Source organism: Parasteatoda tepidariorum, chromosome 4, assembly GCF_043381705.1.
Source record: "Parasteatoda tepidariorum isolate YZ-2023 chromosome 4, CAS_Ptep_4.0, whole genome shotgun sequence".
NCBI classification, from domain to species: Eukaryota; Metazoa; Arthropoda; class Arachnida; order Araneae; family Theridiidae; genus Parasteatoda; species Parasteatoda tepidariorum.
The window spans coordinates 78,726,113-78,742,826 of record NC_092207.1 but is presented as its reverse complement, the minus strand read 5'-3'; the positions used below and the strand labels follow the sequence as shown (position 1 = coordinate 78,742,826).

Here is a 16,714-nt window from a genome sequence, read left to right as displayed (position 1 = left end):
AGATAGTTTTAAATTTCAATTTCTTTTGAATATTGAAGATTATAATAAAATTTTCATTTTTTAACTTGTTTTATATATTCAGTTCAATGTATCTTGTGATTTATTAGTACTACGTTTTATTAAATAAAAGATCTTATAAGAAATATTTGATGATTGTTTAATGGTATGATACAGTCTTAATGTTTTTTTTCTCTTCTTTTTTAGAGCTCTTTGAGTTTTTAAATACTTGGTAAGTACATTTTCTAGTTCATTTTCTTGAATATGTCATTAAGAGAATTAAAATATCTTGAATGCGTTTTTTTTTCAAATTTATTCTATATATTTTGGGGAAAATAGTTAGAATTATTAATAAAACATTAAATAGATCTTAATATGGCAAAAAACTCCTATTAGTCAAATTAGTTTCATTATATTTTAACAGTAAAATTGTACTAATATTCATTATAATAGTTTTATTTTTAGAATATTTTACTTATTAGAAAAGTTGGTTATAGTGGATTTATTCACTCATGTGTTAATATGATTTTACTATCTCATTATTTTACCATTTTGAGAAAACTCATCAAAAAGCTCATGAATGTTTTCAGATATTTAAAATTGTAAAACCTGTTAAGAAAGTCCTAATAATAATACCAAAACTAAATAGGAAATTCGTAGTTCAAATTTTTGGAAAAGCAAAGAAACATTTCGCATAACTCGCCCAAAATAAGTTGTAGTACATAAGTAAAAAAACACGAGCTCTACATATTTTAAATTGAATTTGCTGAAATAGTAAAGTTTGTATAAACACGAAAAATACTCGTTAGTTTAAACTAAATCCAGACGGTAAAGTAAAAAATAATAATTCTACATTTTACGGAAATCAAAAGCTGTGTTACACTATATAAGAGTAATAAAACGAAGAAAAAACGATAATATTCTAGGCAAGTGAAAAAAAGTAAAAACAAATCTCATTAGTTGTACCATGAAATGTAAAAGCTTTTTGAATTTTGTCTCTCTTTTGAGATAAGAAAGTTCAGTTGCCGATTTAAAAAGTCATTAGGATTTTGAACTTCAGAGGAAAAGGAAAAAAAAACATAAATGAGATTTATATTCTTAAAATTTTTTTAAATCGAGTTTAATAATTTTAATGAAAATCAGTTAAAATCGATAAGTTCGATTGCAATTCAGTAAAGCAAAAGTGTTTCCGTTTATGTTTGATTTTAATTTTATAGGAAAACTGTTCAATAAATGATACGAGATTTATGGAGGAATTCTTTTTTTACTGCCAATGAAAACTTAATTAAAAAATTAGGCCTGAATTAAGAAATGTTTGTGCTATTAACTGATAATGGTTTACTATGAAACGAAACTAACATCAATAGGATATTCTTGAAAAAGTTAACACAATGATAAATGATATACCATGGAACTACAAATAATATAATAATGGAATTGCAATTTTATGCATATTAAGTATAAAAAGATATGGTTTTTGACACTATTATGAGTAATATACGAACAAACTTAATATTTGTCTACAACGATTAAGAATTTTAGCCACGCTGCTGAAAATAACAGAAATGAACGTAACATTTCTGCTAACATAATCTCAGAAATGAACATAACATTTCTGTAAACATAATCACAGAAATGCTTTTATGTTAACGCTAAACATAACAATAACATAACGCTATTCATTGAATTGGTTAGGAATATTTTAAGCAATTTTCCTTGGAATTTACATATCCATTTCCAAGATTTATTCTTAAAAAAACGAGATGAACGGTGCGCGTTTCTTTAACTATTAATATTTATATATTAATTAGTATTTTTTTGTTTCAATACTTTGATCCATTTTAAATATTTGTCGAAAGCTTGGTGTATTTAGCACGTCATAATACTAGAACCTTTTTCATTCTCTTTGTTTTTTGTACTCCCATTAGTTTCAACACTTGTATTGAACAGAAAATAGTCATAGCTGGCTTTTAGTGTATTCATTTTTATAAAGTTATGGTAAGAATTAAGCAATTGGATTGCAGTATTTAAATAAGACCACGCTAAAAATGAATTTCTAAAACCAACTTTAACAATGCAACACCAACTACAAGAAAAAATATTAATTTTTTACGTTTTCCAGCAGTAGTTTTTAATTTTACAAGCTCTGATTTGTAACACTTAAATATTCCCCATCAAGTAATTTCATTAATGATTTCTAAAATAGAACTGTTTTTCTCCATGGAAGCTGAAAACTGATTTTGCGAGTGGAAAAAGTTTTATCTACTGAACGGCCGATCTTCTCGTTGTAATAACTCTCGGAGAGATCCGATTTTAAAGTTTTGGTTTTGTCAAAAATTAGTAATGCTCAAAATGTAACAAATATTCATACGGACAATATTCAAATATTCAAAATGGACACAAATTTGTTTTCTCCTTTGTCTTCACTTACATTTGACTGTCATAAACATGTATCGAGTTTAAGATGGATCCTATTTTATATTAAAGCGTATTTTTAAGTGTAAAGTTAAAATATAATTCATAGTTATGTGAAATAACGCACATTGAAAACTAATACAAGAAAATAAAGTAATACGCCATGCCTAATGAATTTTCTTGCTTTTGAATTTTAGTCTGATATTCCACACTTTATTTTATTGCAGAATATAATAAGCATTCAATAATATAAATTTGCGTTTCAAAATTAATTATCATAATATATTCCATATTTCTCAATACATTCTTTGACCATCGCTCAGTTCTTAGTATTTCCAATTAACATCATCAAGTCAATGCATCATTCCAAATAAGTATGTTGCATAAAGCATTCCATTCATTCATCTTTGGAAGATTTTAGCATCATATGCCAAACATAATGTTTGTGCAATGGCGAGGATATTGGAATGGGGGATGCTGTTCTAGAATGGTATAGCTAGTACGAGCAAGCAATAGTATTACCGCGATTGGAGGCCAGTAAACAAAGTAGTGCCATTGGGGAACAAACAGAGCGTATCTTGTGTTAGTGGATTATTAAAGTCAGAACAGAAATCAATAGGTATGTCTACTTCATCGAGTCAATATTTAATTCTCTCTCATGTGTCGAAATTTCAATCAATTCCAGAGCATCCATTTTGTGAGCGTTTAGTTTCAGACGGGATTACATTGTATTAATATTGGCAGAACGTATTATTTAATGCTGGAGATTCGTGAGTTTTGCAATGGGCGATAAATCGGAATTGCTGTGATCTATTTACCCCGTTGAATTATATCCGGGTCTTTGATTCCAGCTACATTGTAATTCATGATTTCGATGTTTCAGGAAATGTAATCAATAAAGCTGTTTTGTTGGTAAAGAAAATGGTTATAAATAGAATGTTCATTGGCGAAGTTTCGAGAGGGATTTATTTGCTTAAGTGCACGCCAAATCTATTGAACAATATTAGTTTGATGTTAATAATAGTCGCCTAATCTGATAAAGTGAAAATGTTTAGATAAATGAACTAAAATGATCAGATTGAAAAAAAATTATGATTATATTCATTATTTTTTACTCAATAGTATTTATGTTTTAATATATATATATATATATATATATATTAAAACNAAGACTTGCCTCACATGAATGAGGAAAAACAAAAGTGATTTGAAATATAATATATAAAGATGGCATTGGATAATAGAAGTGATAAGCAGTGGCGTATCTAGGGTATGGCGAATGCCATGGGCGCATTATTTCAAAAAGGCGCAAAATCGATCAACATCAACAATTTTTTTACTAAAAATTATTAAGTTTTTTTTTTAAATTTATATATATATATAGATAGATAGATAGATAGTTTTCGGTCACTTCAGTCACATAGATTGTTCTAAAGTTACTGCTTCGTACACATTAATTACAAAAAAATTTATAAACTGCTTTTGTTATGATTGATAAATTTAGTACTAAACAGAATATGATAAAATTTACCATGTTTCTTGCTCTTTTGGAACACCAAAATGTTCAATAATTTTTACCTAATTACTTTGATAATGATTTTGGTAAAGTTGAAAATTAAATAAGGTCTTATAATGTGTGATAAAGTTTAGTAAGTGTGTTAAAATTTAGTAATTTTATCACGATAACTTAAAGTACGGCATAAAAACAATCTATTTAGTTAAAATGAATTTTCGGCATCGTATTTTTTTAACAAATGTGTGGTATAAAAAATGGTTATAAATAGAACATTTACGGGCGAAGTTTTGAGAGGAATTGTTTGCGTATGTACATGCCAAATCTATTGAACAGTATTAGTTGGATGTTAATGTTAGTTGTTTAATCAGTTCAAGTGAAAATGTTTCAGATAAATTATTTGTAATTACCTGTTCAGAAATAAATTAGAAGCATGTAGTCAAACTAAAAAAAAAATTAAATATATTTCTACACAATTGCGTTTGAGTTTTAGCTACGAGATATCAAATCTTGTGTTTAGAATAAATCAAGCCTAAAAAGAAATCATTCTTTATAATATAATTTACTGTCATTTTTCGATTGCTCTAAGTTACTCTTCCATACGTATTCATTTCAAAATAAAATTAATAAACATATTTTGTTAGGATAGATGTGGTTATTTATAACAACTATGTATAATTAATAGGGCTTATTTAATATGACATTTCGGGTCACAATGTAAAGTGAACCAAAACAAAAAAGGTAGTCTGAAAAACTTTTTTGCACTGAGAAAAAAAGCATAGTCGAAACTACTAAAATATTGTAAAATTTACCATGTTTCTGGTTCTTTCGGAATACCGAAAATTGCGGTACTTTTTACGAGAGTGATTTGGAAAATTTAGCAATCAAATGTTGTTTTATAATATGTGATAAAATTTGGTAAATGTGGTAGAATTCGATAATTTAATCATGGGGATTAAAACCATTTACTCTGTTAAATTTTTTCTTATTTGTATTTTTATTGAATGTGTGTTAGTAAGAGCTGTACTTTTGAAAACAAAAATTTCCAGCAAACCGTTACCATATGAACGGAAAATTTACCAAGTGAATAGTTGCTTTTTTTTACTATAAATGTAATAACTATGGAGTGGGGTAATTTTATCAGAGTTTTCTCTGAGAAATAATAAGATTTTTACGAAATAATTATATACTGGATTTGAATTTATGACCACTAAAACATGGAAAACAACCGCAATCTGTAAAATATGATACCTTTAATTTACTCAGCGATAGGCATCGCAGTAATCGTTTGAATTTAGTTAGGATAGCGGTCAAACGTTTATGAGTTTTTTTTAAATGTTCTCAGCATATTTCACTATTTCAAAGGAAGTTTTGTACATACTTATGACATTCATTTATTTATAGATAACTTAATGCAAAGAAACTTTTAAAAATTATCTATTTTTTATTATTTTATTTAAGTATGGTCAAAAACATTTTGAATTCTGAGGTATACAAAATTTTTATATCCTCCTAAAATTCCTCGTTTTAATTGTCAAAATTCCAAATTTCTACTAAAATGGTAAAATAGTTCTTGTGTCATTAAAACTTGTTGATTTATATAGTACGAACTGTATATATAGTCATCTAAAATTAAATACTTTAAAAAAAATTGTATTCCTTACATTTTGAACTTTTTCCCACAATTAATTAATAAAATACAATAAATAAATTATTAAAACTCATTTTAATAATCTTCTAGTACACGAAGCTTATGAATATGTGCAAAAAAATATTGAACCACTTTAAATATTTCAACATGGTGAAATATGCTAAAAAAATTAGCATTAAAGGCCCAAATCTATTGTCCTCTCTCCTAACATTCCTTGGGTGATATACCCAAGGAATTCTTTGGAGGTAAAAAAATTCTCATTATACCTAGCTAATGGAACTGTAATTTCCGTATTATCATATTTTCCGTACCCACGACATAATTAACTAATAATCAGAATTTCTCAAAATGGTTTAGTTTATTTACCGAAAGAACGGTTTTGTACCTGATTTGTTAACTTTATTAATAATTAACACTGAATAGACGATATATTTGAAGACAGCCTATTGAACCATTACGATTGATACTCAATGTGCGAATATCCAATCACTGGGTGTATTTTTCGGATTCATTAAATATTTTTTCAGTTACAAAATAATAAGATTCAGATGTATTTATTTAAAATATTAATTATAAACAAATAAAATTTCATTACTTACCATTACTTACAGAGACAACTGTTGGAGGCTTTTGAAAATTATTTTTTTAGAACTGAAGCAGAATATTTTTGAAACATATTTTTTTGTTTAAAAATAATGTTCGAACCTAATTTAAGAATGTGTCTATTTGACCTTATGGAGAGGCCGCGGCCAGAAGATAAACTACATCCTTGATAGAAATCAATCAATCATTTAATGTAATTTTCTGGTTGTGAAAACAACTAGCTGTTTGATACGTCCTACCATCCCAATAGAAGCATATTCCTATTGGTTGCTATCTAACTGATTGATGATTGATGGATTGCTAGTGTACAGGTAGGTGAAGGACGTCAGCTTATTAAAATATAAACACACTACTCTTCCTGCCACTAGGAAAATATGTACTGTAGTAGATTTATAGTCTTTTATTTACTTCGAAAAGTTCTCATTATTTTTCCAAGAAATTTCTTAAAAGACTGGTTATAAAACATTAAATGAATTTTCTTATTTTTTCCCATGATTTTTAGAATTTTAATTGCATTTTATAGAATTATTTTGGAAATTTAATTGCAGTTTATTCTTGTTGCATTTTTAATTTCGATTCGGATTTTATTAAAATTTTGATTTAAATAAAAAGAATGATATAAAAAGGATCCTTTTCAACAAAATTAATGGTCTTTATGTTTCTCGTATGTCAGGGTTTGATACGTAACTTTATTTTTGTAACGACTTCTGTTTTTTGAAAAACCTTTCAACGATAGATGATTTGTTGCTGGTATTAGATGTATTAGTAAAAAATATATAAATAACTTTACTTATTAATTAGGGAAACGAACCATATTTCATATTTTGAGGTTTTATATTACGTTAATTATAAAAAAATACTGAATTTTTATTTCATTGAAATTAAAAAGAAAACATTTAAATTAATATTTCCAAATCATTTTGTTAAATTTCTTTTATTTATCAAAAACTTAAAGGAACTGTCTTACAGAAAAAAATATCTATCTTCATAAATTTATAAAAATAGTTGTTTTCTTTTTTATTAAAATTCTAGTTTTTCCGGTTTGTTAACTATTTTGTAAAAACTGGATAATAAATAAGTTTTATTTTTGTATACATGATCATTAAATATTATTATGGTTTATTTTTCAGATTTTTTTATGCTTTTTTTATACTGTACTTACTAATTCAAAAATTTTTGATAACAGAAAACGACATAAGAAGCTACGAAGGGACTTTTTAATTAATATGATTGCTTACGTGAGGTTAAAAAATACTTAACTCACCAAAAAAAATGGGACAAAGAATTTTATTTTCAGAAAAAATTCTAGAAGCACTTAATGAATATTTATTTAGCTGATGAAAAAGGAATTTACAATATCTTTCAGGGTTTTTTTTTCTGAAATGAAAAATGAAATATTTAGAGGAATTTTATTTTTCCTTTTTCTTATTTTTCACTATTGTATTTTTTACATTCTTTTCCAGGCATTATTAATTTGCTTCGAATTTTCGAACTCTTGAAATTCTAGAAATAATTCTATTCTTATTTGTTTATTTAATTTCGGTTAGTTTTTTTTCTCCTTCGAAAACATGAGAGACGCTACATATTCGTTTAAATAAATTAAAAATTTTAATTAAAAGGAAATATGTTTTCGCTATTTGAGACACAGAGGTTTAATGGTACTAATATGATCAGTATATTCGATACTTGTCTTGAAAATGTAAAATATAGAATAAAACCATTTTGAAAAGAAGAAATATTTTTAATAACCATGCAAGTTTGTTCTTTATACGTACTGGTGATGTGATTATTATATTTTATGAAATTTTAAAGTTACTTAAATAAATATTCTCTGTATATTGCAATAAAAATATGTACAACTTGCTATTTCGAAGTTTAAATTAAACAAATTTTAAATATAAACTTTTAAAAAGAAAAGAAGTTGTTCAAACTGGAGGTATTTTGTAAAAAAAAAATTTTTAATTATTATATGAAAAATTTATAAAATATTTTACAAGTGTCTAATTAAATTTTTGTAACCAAACTCAGTAGCTTTTTAATCAAATTAGAGTAGTTTAAAAAACTAATAAAGTCAGTTTATGAGGTTGAAATAAAAAAAAAGCAATAAAGTGTGCTGATAGAATTTTAAAAGAATAATTTTGATAGAATGTTTCTATTTGTGCTATTACAAAAAGCATTTAACCACTAAGAACATGTAATAGTTCTGTTCGCTCTAAAAATAGATATTTAATTATAAAATTTTGAGATAACATTTCGTCAAACAGGCAAAATAACTATCTCCACTTCTTCGAGGAAAAAATTCAATCAAAGTAAAAGTAATGTTTCGTCAATTTATTTTCTTCCAAAAAAAATAACAATAAATAGATACCGTCACGTTTAATGTATCGAGTTTTTTTTAATAATCAGTTCATGGAAGGCACATTATAGGTGGATCACCCCAAGATCACTCGAGGGACCGATAAAAAAGAGATATAAATTATACCCATGCCCGAAGCGGGATTTGATCCCGAGATCTTCCTTTTACGAGGCCAACTCCTTGACCACCATACAGTTTGGTCGGCTTATTCCGTCACTTTATTTTCAATCGTCTAATATTCATTCCATGTTTGCATTTCTAGTTCACAATCTCTGACAATGAAATGCGATGGGACAATATGATTATATGAACTGCGATGTGAGGAATAACGAAATGATTCTCAGAATTAACAAAATACAGCTCAAGAATTGCTGAATCGTCAAAAAAGAGAATTTATAAGAAAGTGTAATGAATGTAAATGTAATTTACTGTATTATAAAATTATAATAGCGTAGGTTATTCAATAATCATGCTTGCGATGACATTGCTAAAATGCAGTCACCGGCATAAGAATTTAAAAGCTCTAAATAGTCGTAATTTATAGTTTGTACGCGAAATAGTAGGTGAATGTACGTTGAGAAAAGGAAGGAGCATAACAATCTGTATATGATAAAATTTACAGTGTTTCTGGCTCTATGGAGAAACACCAAAGAGCTTGATGATTTTTACGAAGGTCTCGATTTGGTAAAAATAACGCTAAAATATTGTTTTATAATGTGTGATAAATTTGGTAAATGTGGTGAAATTTGGTTTCTTTATCACAAAACCTTAGAGCATGGTTATTCGATTAAACTTGCTTTCACTTTTGTAATTTTGTATACTAAATATGTGGTAACTATAATTTTGAAAGCCAGAATTTCCTGTAAACTGTTTTCAAATGAATGGAAAAATTACCAAATTAAAAATTTAAATACCGTATATTTTGGTTTTCTTAACCAGAAATATGTCTTTGTTTTTCAAACTTGAATGGTCCTAATCATACGGTATTTTTGCCATAATTTTTTTCCCTATGTGTAGGCTGATTGGAAAACCATGCACTTTGCACATAACATGTGTCTTTGCAATGCGCATGTCTAAATGAAAAATTCTTCAGAATTCATTTCTAATGTGCCTGTAAATATTTTGGTTATTTACAATAAGCATATAGACTTTCAAGCAAATAAAGAAATATGTGAAAGTTAACTTTATCAGATTGAATTTTTTTAAACTTTTCCCTCTTAATGAACTTTTAATAAGAATATTTAGAATAAGAATTTATCGGAAAATAGATGAAAACTTTTAGTAATTAATGAAATTTAGATATGATTTATATAAAAAAGCCAAAAGGAAAGTAACTCAGCGCAATAAGCCTAAAAATTGTCAGAAGTATTTGAAAATACCCGATATTTCTTCAATTAGTTGATTTATTTACAAAGAGTTGGATTATTCAGTTCTCATATAATATATTTATATATTAACCTTAATTAAATATATAATTTTGCTTATTATCAAAAGTATAAAAGTTTTCATTAATAACTTTTTTCTAAACAGATTTCGTTATTTCCTAATCCTTGTTTCAGAATTTTTTTGAAGAGCAATAAAAGCTAGAATCAGAAAAGAGTTCATCAAAAACTGCGATGAAAAAAATTAGAGCAGAAGAGGATAAAATCGAATAAAAAAATAAATTTTAAAATCCTACAACCAGCAGTGCAGCATGATTATTGGCACCTTGACGTCAATTAACGTTTAAAGAAAAGAAGCCTGCAAACGATACGGATCGATTTAGTAATTACGTTGCCTCATTTTTTTCTTGGGTGTTGCCATGACAGAATTAAAAAAAGAGTAAACACAGCTACCATGTGAAACACGCTCGCTGATTAATGTTACATCATGGCCAATTAGACCGTTCGCATTAATCGTATCAAGCAGACGAAAATTTCACCAACCCCCCCTTACAACAAAAGAGGCATTTAATTGTTTATTTTTAAAAATATGTGGCAACTTAGACGAAGAAAATATGCTCAGATATGTCAGATTAACCTTTGACCGATGAAGGTTTCCTAAAATAGGTATTTATATTCTTCATCTTTTTTTTCTACCTCAGCATCTCCAAAAAAAAATTTAAATTGATTAGTCATATACCTGTACGAAATAAAAACATCGTATATCTTATGAATTTTTTGCCCCAAATTCCATCCTAATTTGAGTAGAAAAAAATTACTTTTTTTTTTCTCAAGGCAACGATAGTGCTGGTTTGTTTTCGCTGAGATTTTGAGATCATTTATTACAAAAGAGAATCAATTATTTTTGTTCTTTTTTTATTTCTCCGTAATTTAATTGATTATCGAAGTAGGAGAATGGCCTTGTCGTGTGTTTTGTTACGTAAGTATTAATTTTTCATCACTGAAGTTCACTCGGTTGTAAGCGAATGTCTTTAAATTAATGACTTGTCTGCTAAATTAACGGTGTACTCTGTTATTGGAGAATATGTATGATTAAAATGGCTCCGATAAAGTGATAGGTAGTAAATGAAACTCGCCGTAATGTTTATTTAAAATACAGCTTATTTAAGTATTATACATAGATCCCGTTTTTGGGGTGTGATCCAATGAAATTGCTTTGACATTTTGAGTTGTGAAAGTAATTATCAAATTTCTCTTAGCTGTAAGGAAGAGTAACTATTTTTAGATTAAATTCTAAGTAAGAATTAACATTTTCCATTTGAAAAAATAAATTACTCTTTATTTCCTTTCTGAGAGTATTATTTAAATATTTTATTTAAAATTGACATGGCATATTCTGCTGAAATCGAAGCTGAAAAACAAATGCTACTACACTCAATTACTGGTGAAATTATCGTACTGTCTGGCAATGGCATTTCTGTTAAAATATGTCATGACTTTATTGCAAAATTTAAAGTATTTAAACCATTCAATTAGTAATTTTTCCATTCATATGGTGACGGTTTACCAAAAATTCTGGTTTTTGAAATTATAATTCTTATAACTACACATTTAATAAAAAGTAGAAAGCTGAAAAGTAAATTTAATCGAATAAAAGATTTTTATGCTATGCTTTAAGTTATAACGGTAAAATTGCTAAAAAAAATTTATTACATATTTACCAAATTTTATTATATATTTTAAGAGCATATTTTATTGTTGATTTTACCAAAATTATTACTGAAGAGCATTGGTAAAAATTATTGTGCTTTTTTGTGTTCTCATAGAACCAGAAACTCGATAAATTTTACCATATTCTGGTAGTTTGACAATACATTTTTTCTTAGTGTATGTATAGTAATTATTAGCTTCATGTAAAAATATTTCTCATGGCTATTTAAGGAACAAAAAATATAATAATATTAAACTTATCCTCTTTGCAAGCAAATTATGCATTATAATTATAAAAACTAGTTTATAAGTCCAGTTTTAAACATTAAAAGTTGAAGTTATAAGTCCAAAAAAGCAAAAAATAAAAAATAATTATTTGAAATTTCAAACATACTAACAACAATATGCAACAAATGCCTAAATAGAAGTGTCTTTACGAAAATAAAAATCCAGGGTCGTAACAGTCTTGAAAAATGTAAAAAGTGATGATTACTTTTCTACGAGTTAATCATAAGTTTCAGAGGATTTAGCTTCAAGTCAATTTTTAAAATTTGGTTGCCCAGTGTAACAAAGGTATTGAGTTGATGAACATTTTTGGTCGATAGCAATTAGCTAAAACGTTTTCTTTCTTCGATCATTTTCCTGCAAGTTTTTTTTTTAAATTTTCCTGAAAGTGGCGACCCTAAAATGTTGAAAATTACCTCTAATTAATCCGTGCAATAAAGTTCGACTATCTTAAAGAAAAGGGGCACTTTCAGGGGAACTTAAAAAAAGGGGCACTTTCAAACATCTAAATAAAATCAGGTTCTTAATATTAACCAAGTGTTGTCCATTACGCTAAAAAAATTACTAGCTGCATCAACTTATTCAAATAAACAGTTATACAATGCATTAAAAATGTTAAACTTCACGTCTGATTAATTCTTACAATTGATTTCAAATATTAAAGACAAGAGGAATGTCAGAAATATCTAAAACAAATCAGGCTTTTAATCTTAACCAAGTGTTAGGCTGGATATAGCCGTTTTTGGCTGTTACGATTAAAATTAACTAGCTGTACCAACTAATTAAAATAATTTAGTAGTATTTAAATACGTACTAGTTAAATGCTAAATTTATGTTTGAAGTAAAATTAATTATACTTTAATTTTATATTTGTATTTATATAAAATTAACAAAATAAATGTTAGTTTTACTTTAATTGAACATTTTAAATTTTAGCATATAACATTTTATTGCCACCCTGTTATTTAGTTTACCCCATAGAGCAGTTGCACACATTTTATTTAATTAAGTTTATTTGTATCAAAATTATCAGTTTTATTGTCATTTATGTTATCAGTTGACTTGCTCAAATCGTTCGTTTTAGTTTCATGGTTCTAAATCGAAGACGGATTATCAATCTCAATTCATCAACAGAGTACTTACTGCAGTTTTATTTTGCGCACCCCATTGAATTTAAAGCATTAAATATGGGAATAAAAACCCATTAGAGAGCATATTAGCACATATTATACCCTCCTCTCTTCGCCTTCAGCACAGCTTAAGAAATATCTTTAAACGCGATTACCCAACACCAATAGTATTCCACCCAAAATGCGACTAATTTTCCGAGAGTAATTTCCCCCGTTTTAATATTAATTCCATTATTCTGCGCACTTCGTTATCGTTGCCAAATAGAGGATTGAATTTGTGACAGTCCATTAGGATTAAAATATATTGGTGGCACAAATTGCTTTTCGAAAACTCGATCCAAGTCGGAGTCTTTTCCCATTGAACTTCCCTCTCCCCCCTTCTTTCCGACCTCTTAAGATGGAATTACTTTTAATCTGTTTTGTTGATATTCTGGCATAAATTCTTTAAAGTGCAGTTGCGTTCGATTTTCTCTCTCTCTCTAATAGCAGCATCTTGGTCTTTTAACCATATAATTTCAACTTCTGTCAAAGAATAAAGAGAAACTCGTGAATACTTTTGTATGGACAAATGTTTGCATCCGAATTGGGAACAGTTATTGCTTTTTAAATTGGATACTTAGATCTGGTATTTAAATGTATCGTTTCTATAAAAGTTGATTAATTAAGAAGGGCAACCTATAAAAGTTTAAACTGATGTGTTTGAAAATGATTTCAAGAAATATATTTAAATTGTATTGGAAGTCATTAAAAATGGTTTGTAATTAAGAACTAATTGTTATTCTCTTACAAATTCTTCAAATTGCTCACAAACCAATAATCAATAATAATAATTGTAAGCAATTTATTTTATCTTAAATGCAACATACATTATTTTTATAAATTTACTCACTTCTATTTGTTATTTGAGATGTCGCCTTCTATAATTGCAAAGTTTTATTAACTTTACATCATACATGTTTCCCACTCAATTTCAGAAGGAGAAAAATTCCCTGCCTTTCCCAGGCATATCAGGTAAATTTTAATTAAAACCCAGGCCATATTTTATTTATAGCATGCAATTATTCATCATAAAATATTGATTTTTTTATTTGTGATGTAATTTATTAGATTTTGTGATCAAAAACATATAATCGAACGAGAATAGAGACATTGAAAAGTTTCTCTAAAAGGTGAAAATTTATTATGTAATTCTTATAGATGTTAGAATTATTTAAATCTAATCTCACTAACTGCTCACTAACAATTCTAAGACTGGATATTTTCGTTGCATAATATAGGAATTTTACTGATTTTTTTTAATAAAAAAATGCAACTTTCTTTGACTATTCCCTACTTTTTAGAGTTAAGATAAAATTTCCTGACAACTCCATGTTTTTCCTGTTCTGCCTGGCCCGTGGGAGTCCTGTCATATTTTAACCATTTGTTCCTGTTTTAATCACCTCCTTATGACCTTTTTTGGCAGCTTAATTTTATGCATCAAGTATTTGTCTGTTGTGGGTTATTTACATTGTCTATAACTGTTTTATCTTATTTACAATTTTATCTGAATTTATACATTTTGAATTCAACTGTCTTGCCATACACAGTTTTGTTAATGTCTTGTTTTTTAGATCTTAATTTGTTAAACCCTGCATTGAAATCAATTTTACATTACCTTAACTCATGGTTCGTTTCATACTTTTAAAATTGTTATTAACTCTAATATAGCTTGACTTGTCCAATAAATATGGTCACATGATCACAAAACAAGATCACATGAAGTCCTGCCATATACTTAAATTAAACCAAAGGTACATGTGGACGTCACTTAAAAGATTTAGATTGTAACAGACTAAATTATTCAAGTAGAATAACCTAATATTGTGTTGCACTCAACCAAAATTAAGCTTCAAAAAAAGTCGCGCTAAGTAATAATTTACTGTATATGTAAAAATAAACCCTGAAATTTTGTCAGAAGACCAATAATTTGCTTGTAATAGATCTTGTTTGAGATGGCAAATGATAAGTTTAAAGTCAATATTAAAAATAACTCTAAATGTACTAACAAAATTAACATGTATGGAATGAATTTCGTACATATTGGAAAATACATAGCACACCACAAGTACGCTGTTATCAAAGCTTATGGTCTATACTGTTGAATGTGTTTTATTTTTCCTTAATGAAATGATAGACATCACATTTTTAAATTTTCTTTAATTCCATAAATTTAACTTATTTAATCATTTTTTTTATGATTTTAATTTAATTAAATAAATTATTTTATTTTTATTACATTTTATAAAAAGCAAATATAATTATTTTATTATCTTCTTAGCAGTCAATGTAACGGTTAACTCTTTATTTAAAAAAAAGAATTTATATTAACTAATTCTAAATTTTTATGATTCTGATTTTCTTCAATTAGTTAATTATACCTGTATACATAATTTTATACTTTTGCATTAATAAGTTTCAAGAAAGTTTTTTTTTTTTTAATTTTCAAAATGGTGAGAATAATTGAGATCCCGTAGTTGTCTTTAGTTTTAGATGCCTATTTGCCTATTTAAATTCTTCAGAAATACTTATAGAAAATTACGATTAAAAATTGTTCTCTAAATGCAATTTGCCAAATAATTTCTACGATCAAATGACTGACAATTATAAATTCAAAATACTACTGCCAAATAAATAAAAAAGTTATTAGTTTTTATTATGAAAATAATGATTTTACATATAGTTTTAAATGATACTGTGGTAGTTCGGTTATTCACACAAAATTATACTTTGATCAAAAATCAATAAAAATATAAAATAAAGCAGAATCGGAAAATTTATTGCGAAAAATATTTCGAGTGTTTAATCAGTGAAAAGCATTTTTTTAGTATTTTTTTTAAAAAGTTAAACTTACGGAAAATAAATAAACTGTCGTTGATAAATTATTCTAAGTAAATATTTTTCTCATTACTAAATCTCAAAATATTCAAACGTCAAACACATAACGATTAATTGTGTAGCTTATTTATTGCTCAATATTTCAAAAGCATGCATTAAAATACATCATTAGAACACATATGTAAGGAAAACGTATTTTAAATGCAGATAAAATGTTTTTAACAACTAAAAAAAACACAGCAATGTTTAATACCTCCCTCTTAGATAATTATTAAAAAAAGTGGAGCTTTTTTTCATTATTTTTCTATAAAGCAAATGTTAAGTTTTTCTTAGCCTTTGGCAAAATAAAGAATGATAAAAACAACGAGAATTGAAAATAAAATGCGCCAAAGAAAATTTTTTGCAACACCAAATTCTTGTTTATGAAAGACAAGTTTCGCTTTTTTAAACCCTCTGGATGTAGGAACTCTTGCAAAATAACAAAACACTCTTTCATTTCTTCTTTTAAATCTTCACTTTTTTCCTTTTATCTTTTTTAATTTGGAAGAAGACAACCGACAAATTGCAAACAATTGCAAGCACTTTCTTAATGGAGCAGAAACACAGCAACGCCGGGAATGGCATCAGAGTAAACTCCATGCAAATCAACGATGTTTAGCCCTGAAAGGGGTGGAGATTGGAGAACATTTCCGCAACTCCCCCATCCCTTTATTGACTCATCCCATGTTACTTTTTCGAAAAAGGCAAGCAAAGTCATAAAATGGTTACAGAGTCAACGACGTGGCCTCCAAGCAATAA

The 16,714-nt window shown here is 27.1% G+C and overlaps 1 protein-coding gene across 1 annotated transcript in view; it reads left to right on the top strand.

Annotated features, from left to right (window-relative positions):
• LOC107450269 (protein O-mannosyl-transferase Tmtc3) overlaps positions 1-16,714 on the top strand; it is a 246,239-nt gene that overhangs the window by 58,919 nt on the left and 170,606 nt on the right. Inside the window, exon 2 of the mRNA XM_071180106.1 lies at positions 205-229. The gene's annotated coding sequence lies outside the window, so the exon portion shown is untranslated. The remainder of the gene's footprint in view (positions 1-204; positions 230-16,714) is intronic.